We start from the raw sequence: 8,875 nt of genomic DNA, 5'->3' as shown, positions 1-8,875 counted from the left end.
GAAATTGAATCACCAGCTGTTCTCCCGCCGAAATCGACTGGCCTGCCCCTGCAAAGACAAGTGTTTTTAAAGGACAGACTTACCTCCCAGCAATCATTTCCCTCTGCCCCCGCTGAAATTGAATCACCAGCTGTTATCCCGCCGAAATCGACTGGCCTGCCCCTGCAAAGACAAGTGTTTTTAAAGGACAGACCTACCTCCCAGCAATCACTTCCGCACTGCCCCCGCTTAAATTGAATCACCAGCTGTTCTCCCGCCGAAATCGACTGGCCTGCCCCTGCAAAGACAAGTGTTTTTAAAGGACAGACTTACCTCCCAGCAATCACTCCCGCACTGCCCCCGCTGAAATTGAATTACCAGCTGTTCTCCCGCCGAAATCGACTGGCCTGCCCCTGCAAAGACAAGTGTTTTTAAAGGACAGACTTACCTCCCAGCAATCACTTCCGCGCTGCCCCCGCTGAAATTGAATCACCAGCTGTTCTCCCGCCGAAATAGACTGGCCTGCCCCTGCTAAGACAAGTGTTTTTAAAGGACAGACTTACCTCCCAGCAATCCCTTCCGCACTGCCCCCGCTTAAATTGAATCACCAGCTGTTCTCCCGCCGAAATCGTCTGGCCTGCCCCTGCAAAGACACGTGTTTTTAAACGACATACTTACCTCCCAGCCATCACTTCCGCACTGTCCCCGCTGAAATTGAATCACCAGCTATTCTCCCGCCGAAATCGACTGGCCTGCCCCTGCAAAGACAAGTGTTTTTAAAGGACAGACTTACCTCCCAGCAATCACTCCCGCGCTGCCCCCGCTGAAATTGAATCACCTGCTGGTCTCCCGCCGAAATCGACTGGCCTGCCCCTGCTAAGACAAGTGTTTTTAAAGGACAGACTTACCTCCCAGCAATCACTTCCGCACTGCCCCCGCTGAAATTGAATCACCAGCTGTTCTCTCGCCGAAATCGACTGGCCTGCCCTTGCAAAGACAAGTGTTTTTAAAGGACAGACTTACCTCCCAGCAATCACCTCCGCACTGCCCTCGCTGAAATTGAATCACCAGCTGTTCTCCCGCCGAGATCGACTGGCCTGACCCTGCAAAGACAAGTGTTTTTAAAGGACAGAGTTATCTCCCAGCAATCACTTCCGCACTGCCCTCGCTGAAATTGAATCACCAGCTGTTCTCCCGCCGAAATCGACTGGCCTGCCCCTGCAAAGACAAGTGTTTTTAAAGGACAGACCTACCTCCCAGCAATCACTTCCGCACTGCCCCCGCTTAAATTGAATCACCAGCTGTTCTCCCGCCGAAATCGACTGGCCTGCCCCTGCAAAGACAAGTGTTTTTAAAGGACAGACTTACCTCCCAGCAATCACTCCCGCACTGCCCCCGCTGAAATTGAATTACCAGCTGTTCTCCCGACGAAATCGACTGGCCTGCCCCTGCAAAGACAAGTGTTTTTAAAGGACAGACTTACCTCCCAGCAATCACTTCCGCGCTGCCCCCGCTGAAATTGAATCACCAGCTGTTCTCCCGCCGAAATAGACTGGCCTGCCCCTGCTAAGACAAGTGTTTTTAAAGGACAGACTTACCTCCCAGCAATCCCTTCCGCACTGCCCCCGCTTAAATTGAATCACCAGCTGTTCTCCCGCCGAAATCGTCTGGCCTGCCCCTGCAAAGACACGTGTTTTTAAACGACATACTTACCTCCCAGCCATCACTTCCGCACTGTCCCCGCTGAAATTGAATCACCAGCTGTTCTCCCGCCGAAATCGACTGGCCTGCCCCTGCAAAGACAAGTGTTTTTAAAGGACAGACTTACCTCCCAGCAATCACTTCCGCACTGCCCCCGCTGAAATTGAATCACCAGCTGTTCTCCCGCCTATATCACAAAACCTTTATGAATACTGGACTATTAAGGGGATTTTCAATATCATAGTGTAGGTGATATCGGTTATTGTTTGAGCAGTTCAATTGAAAACATCGATGTCGAGGCATTTCGCTTCACACAACAAATAGTAAACGTCTGCAAAACACAGCCACACTCTTTCTGTTTTCTATCTATTCCAAAGGTAAAATGGAGAGAGAGAAGGAGAGATCCATAAAATGGAGCGACGACTCACCAATAAAATAAATTATTTCAAAATAGGACAAACCAATTTCAGTCCACATCCTGACCCACGCAAGGAAAGATAGTTTCAGTAATAGATGGATAATTGGAGCAGATATTCGTCTCTGGTGAAATATCCACACTCAATACAATTCTACACTGACAGATAATTCCAGTAATACTTACTCACTGCTGTTAGATATCCCACTATGGTGAGACCCACAGGCAGTACAATTCTGATACTCCCAGTAATCCTTTTTCACTGTTGTCAGATATTACACTCTGGTTAGTGATCCTACACTGATACTAGAATTCTCCACTGACCAAAGATTCAATTAATCCTTTTTCACTGCTGTTAGATATTCTACCCTGGTGAGAGACCCACATTAAGTACAAATCTACACTTGCAGATAATTTCAGTAAGAATTGTTCACTGCTGTCAGATATTTCACTCTGGTCAGAGACCGACATTCAGTACAATATTACACTGTCGGATACTTTCATTAATACATGTTCATTGCTGTCAGATATTCCATTCTGGTTAGTTCTCCACACTCTGTGTGATTCCATTCTTACTCCCCCTAAACCTTCCATCAAAGAGATTGCCTTCACTGAGATTCAATCTCACATTGACCAAGATTCCATTAAATATAATAACTTCATTGATCAGAGCTCCCGTGAGTTGCAAACAGCACATTATTTTCAGTTGATGCAAGGGTTCATCCCATTGGCATGCTTACAGGCATTTGACTAAATTGGTTTATATCGATCATCAGGCGTCTGCATAACAATGAGCTCTGTATCAGAATTAAACATTTTCGGCCGCAGTTTAAAATCAGCGAGCCACTCACAGACAAACTTACAAAATTTCAATGGTGATTGTCACATACCAGGAACACCGACAATAGCAAGAATTGGGTAGAATATTTTCGCAAACTGTTGAATTGGATAAAGCATGTTCAGAGAGCAGTGGCGTGTTCCTTCGAGCTGTTGGCAGATTCTCTGTCTTAAACTCCGAGCTTATATATTCCCCAAACCTTTAATTTAGACACAGAGGCACAGCCTCTGGGATATCGAGGTTGCGACATCATTGAACTTATTTTTTTTGAAAGGATGAACAAACAGATTGGGACACTGCGTTCAAAAAACAAAATATTATTTATTTGAGTGAAATAATAACATAGCATAACCTTCCAAATACTGGACTGTGTTGATCAGATTGATCAACTAACAATAGCAGAAAGGATGCTGTCACCCAGATACCATCAGTCCCATCTCTAGATAGAACATTGTTCAGGGACATCTGTCACTCGTCTGGGACCATTCAGTGATTTAGCTCCAATTGTCAGTGTATTTCTCTGGGTGGTTCCACTGTATTCTGGCGTGTGGCAGCCTCTGTAACTGTGACCATTCAGTGATTCAGTTCCAATTGTTAGAGTGTTTCTCTGGGTGGTTCCACTGCACTCTGGGATGTAGCTGCCTCTGTAACTGTGACCATTCAGTGATTCAGTTCCAATTGTTAGAGTGTTGCTCTGGGTGGTTCCACTGCACTCTGGGATGTAGCTGCATCTGTAACTGTGACCATTTAGTGATTCAGTTCCAACTGTCACTGTGCTTGTCTGGGTGGTTCCACTGCACTCTGGGGTGTAGTTGTCTCTGTAACTGTGACCATTCAGTGATTCAGTTCCAATTGTCAGTGTCTTTCTCTGGGTGGTTCCACTGCACTCTGGAATGTAGCTACCTCTGTAACTGTGACCAATCAGTGATTCAGTTCCAATTGTTAGTGTGTTTCTCTGGGTGGTTCCACTGCACTCTGGGTTGTAGCTGCCTCTGTAACTGTGACCATTCAGTGATTCGTTTCCAATTGTGAGTGCGCTTGTCTGGGTGGTGCTTGTCTGAGTGACAGACAAAGAGGGCGGGACAGAAACAGAGTGGGAGAGAAAGAGGGTGCAAGAACGAAAGGGTAAAACTCTCGATGGAGGTCGGTTGTCTGAGGGTATGGGGACTAAACAGGCGAGTGGATGAGGGAGACAGATTATATGAGAAGTATGGTGTGTAAAATAATAACATAGCATAGGGAGTAGTCATCTCTATTATAAATATCTCGAGTGTGAGTGTGTACACGTGAGGGAGTGAGAATGAGAGCGGGATAGAGTGTGAGAGACAGTGTCAAAGAAGGACGGAATATGAGAGAGAGTGGGAGGGAGAGAGGGAGGGAGAGAGGGAGTGACAGAGTGAGAGAGAGAGAGAGAGAGACAGAGCGAGAGAGACGAAGAGTGCGGTATATGGGGTAAGTCTGAGAGAGGGATGATGTGTGAGAGTGGGGGATATTGTGAGTGAGGGTCAATAAGGGAGAAAGTATGAGGGACGGGGAGTGTGTGAGAGTAAGAGAGTGCGAGAGAGGGTGAAAGTGTGAGAGAAGGAGAGATTGGGTGTCAATGAGGGAGAAAGTATGAGGGAGGGGGAGTATGAGAGAGCGAGGGAGTGTGAGAGTGGAAGAGAGTGTGTGAGAGGATGATTGTATAAGTGGACGGGGTGTGAAACAGGGAGGTCGTGTGAGAGATGGAGAGAGTTTGAGAGAGGGACAGAGTTTTGAGAGAGGGTGGGAGTCTGATAGATGAAAAGATTGTGTGAGAGGGAGTGCTTGTGAATGAGTGAGGGTGCGAGAAAGTGAGGATGGCACTGAGCCACCCTGTTCTGTTTGACTAAACGATGACGTCCCTTTAGGTTCTGTGGCAGAACATATAATGTTAAATTGATAGTCGTGGCGAACAGTCTATCGTTGGAAGTATAATTCGCAGACGTCTCCTATTGCTGCCTTTGATTGTTGGAGCCAGTTAGGATCTTCCAGGAGAAAGACGGGTCATATGAAGCCAGCTCCCTTTTGTCAGTTCTGCGAATGAAGCTCAGCTAGAAGGTAGGGGACAATCACCGTGCCACCTTCCCTCTCTTTGCCAGGCGATTAACACACGCTTTCCTGCTGGACCTGTGGGGATGTTCTTGCTTAAAAGCACAGCAACCATCAAAACGTACAGAACAAAGAGGGGGACTGATTCATGGTTTCTTAAAGACGAAGTTGTAGTTGGACAGGGTGCTGAAGAAGGCATTCAGCATGCTAGATTGTATTGGTCAGAATATTTAATACTCGAGTTGGGACGTCTTGTTGAAGTTGCAAAATACCACGCATCGAATACTGTGTTCACCCGGTCACGCTATTATAGGAAGGATATTGTTAAACTAGAAAGAGTGCAGAAGAGATTTACGAGGATGCTACCAGGACCTGTTGGTGTGTGTTATAAGAGAGGCTGGGTAAGCTGGGACATTTTCCCTGAGCTTCGGAGGCTTAGGGATAATCGTATTGCGGTCTATAAAATGATGAAGAACATAGACAAAGTAGGTAGTCGGCATCGTTTCCCAAAGGTAGAGTGGTCTAGAACTAGAGGGCATAGGTTTAAGGTGAGATGCAAAAGAAACCAAAGTGGATGTTTTTTCACATAGAGGATGTTGACCATCTGGGACGAGCTGTCAGAGGCAGTGGCAGAAGCGGGTACAATTCATTCCTTTTAAAAACAGTTTGACAGATACATGGGCAGGGTTGGTATGGAATCATGTGATCCAAATGTGGGCAAGTGGGACTAGCTTAATGACAGAAACTGGGCGGCACGGATAAACTGGGCCGAAGGGTCTGTTTTAATGCTGTAAACATCTTTGACTCAATGAGCCGATAAATATATCACTTGAATACGGAAGCACGAGCCGTTTTTCCACAGGTCAGTAGAACTCTCAACTCCCTGTCTGAAGTGCTGGGAAGAGCTCACTTTAAAACTTAAAGTAAGAGTATTAGTGATAATACAGCCAGTGTGATGTATAAGAATCCGGGTAATGAAAGTCTGCTAATTCCAGAGTGAAAGCCCAGTAATTTCACAGGGAGACGAAAACTCTGATCTGAACAACCCTTGTGCAGCATCACCTGAGCCGTCGATTTGATATTCTCTGGCCTGAACAACCTGCGCCAAGCTCCATCGGTGGTCAAACGACAGAACTCTGCGGATCTCATTTTCATGAGCAAATGTATTCCCAGAGGCTACAACCAGTGAAGTAAAGACTCACCTCAACCTTTTCCCTCTGATCCCTAATTTCTTATAATCGTTTTCTGTCCTTACTTTGCGTCTGTCTTGTGTGTGCCTGGGTCAAAGGTGGGAGGAGGTTGTGGGTTTAGGTAAACTGGCAGACCATTGACCCGTTAGATATATTCTTCTTGTTAATAGTAAATGGTGTGTTAATGCGTTACTGATAAATCTGGTACCTGTAACTGATCTGAGCAGTCAAGGATTAACGATATTCGGAAAATACGATTTATTCGATAATTCACTTACGTTGGGACAAATATTGGACCCGAGACTGAATCGCACTCCAATTTTACTTCATACATTGGAATTAGGATGCAACTTCGACCTGTTCTCTTCACTCTTACCTCAACATTCTTTCAGATCTGTGGAAGAAAGAATGAATTCCTTGCCTAATCCGAGGGTTTGAGTACCACATGTGTTCATTCAAATAGTTATGGCAAATGGTTTTGGCTACCCCCGTCCAGGAAAATTGTGTGATCCTGCCCTTCGACAGAAATGAGGAATATCTCTCCTCGAGCGCATTCCGTACACCAGCTTCCGTAGCCGTGTTCACCTGGCGTCCTCTTAGGTCAGTTAAATCTACAGTGTGTCGTATCGTATTCCTTACTTTTCTTCCTCTTTCCAAAACTTTCTTATGGATTTCCACACGTCCATGGGCATTTTTTGCAACATCCACTATGATGAATGAAATTGCTATTACATTGGTAACACCTTGGCTTTTGAGTATCAGCGTCACTCTCAGTAACTGTCTTCCTAGTCTGAGGAGGGTATCTGGCGGCATTCTCAGCTATCCATTCCGTTCCTCAACCACCAGTCTTCCATTCACTCGTCCCCTTCCTAGCCGTTTAAAATTGCGAGGTTGATGGAACTACGATTTGAATTTACTGATTATTTTATAATGGTCAGAGATAATGGCAGCTTTCACCCGCTCGTATTTAACATGCGTTCTTATGATATAGAGGTAGGAATCGTTAAATTGACCTCATAGATTGATGTCTCCCAGAGCCACGCATGTAGTTTCACCATGCAATGCTCATGCACACCTATTTAAATGTTTTGCGTATCCCTTTCAAATCTGTCACCTTAAATTTCGAAACTTGTGTCTTTATGCATTAAAGACCAATGCACATGCATCCACTATAGTCTGATTAACCGTGGAAACATTCTCAGATTCCTGCTCTGACAGGTAAGTATACACTTCCTTTGCTCACCCTGGCAATTTGCTCCACATGGGTAATGTCCGCTTTTCTCTTGGCCACTCCACTTGGGTTGCTACGTTCTCAAAACTCCTTCATTTTAAACATTTCGGGAAGGTGGCACAAATTTAAACTAATGATTACTGGCACCTGTACTGCGGTTAGGCTTCCCTCGAATGACTGGCAGATTCCCGCCCATTTCCAATGCCTTAACTGGAATTCTCCCTCTTTTGAATGTTCCTCTCTCCCTGTCTCTAATTCTAAACACGTACTTCCAACTCCATGGCCTTTTGCTTTAATTTCATTTCCTTGTTAGTTTTGCCTCACCTCCTTCTCTCTTTGCTTCATCTCCACTTTTCTCCATTCATCTTTGCTTCATCTCCTGTACCTTTTGCTGCATCTCTAATTGGTTTAGTTGACACTATAAATTAGCTAATTCTAAATGTAGGGTAGATTGAGGTATACCCTGTATATCAGTTTGAAATAAACTTAAGGGCTCACACGAGCTCCTATTTGGAGAGACTGGGAAGGTTCTGGAGACAGATAACATAGATCATTGAAAAGACAGTAAGTAAAGAGCCCAATCACGTGTCGTCTCTGCAAGGATGCCTGCATGCATACATTTAATTGAGATCCAGCAGCTGGCGCTCACGTGATCATCAGAAAACATTGGACAATGGGAGGGGGTCTGAAGGCTATAGCTCAGGCGTATCGCTTGCACTAAAAGTCTAAACTGAACTTCAACTCGAAGTGTCGTCTGTTCAGTGGGACATTGAAATACTCTGTATTTGAATAATTACCAGTGAGTCTCCCACAATATTTGTTTACTGCATCTCTTTCAAACATAAATGTTGAGCAACAGGTCAATTTCCTCCATCTCGGAGCTCTACTTGGTACTTTAATTTCAGTCTGACCTACGGTTTCGCCAGGAATTTATTTTCGAAGCTCCGGTAAATATACCAGAGGCACATCTTCCACTTGAAGAAACCCCTGTTAAATCACTGCAAATGTGGTGCATCTTTTCAAGGTATACTGAGATCCAACTGAACCGTCTACCAATCCAAACATCCTGGGAATGCCACAAATTATGTGATGACACCCTGGGCAAGGGCGCAGTCAATACCAGCCCCAAGCTCCCCGGAGTCACCCCACAAGTGAATTGACCAATAAATATTATCAAAATAGCCGAAGTCTTTGTGTCTTGTCTGCTCAATAATCACAGTCACCAGGTTTCCAAAAGCTTTTTATTACAAATGTACACTACCCAATACTTGTTTTTCTAATTAAAGGCAATATAACGTGGCCAACTTTACATCGAACCTGTACATCTTTGGGTTGTGAGAGTGAAACACACACAGACACGGGGAGAACATACTGACCCCACAGAGCCAGTGACCCGGTGCCGGTATAGGCCGCGGGTCCTCAGCGCCGTATACAGCAGTGTAAACCACTGC

The sequence above is a fragment of the Scyliorhinus torazame genome, chromosome 23, assembly GCF_047496885.1.
Source record: "Scyliorhinus torazame isolate Kashiwa2021f chromosome 23, sScyTor2.1, whole genome shotgun sequence".
In the NCBI taxonomy this organism is placed as follows: domain Eukaryota; kingdom Metazoa; phylum Chordata; class Chondrichthyes; order Carcharhiniformes; family Scyliorhinidae; genus Scyliorhinus; species Scyliorhinus torazame.
The sequence above is the reverse complement of the archived record's forward strand: the minus strand, read 5'-3'. Positions refer to the sequence as shown.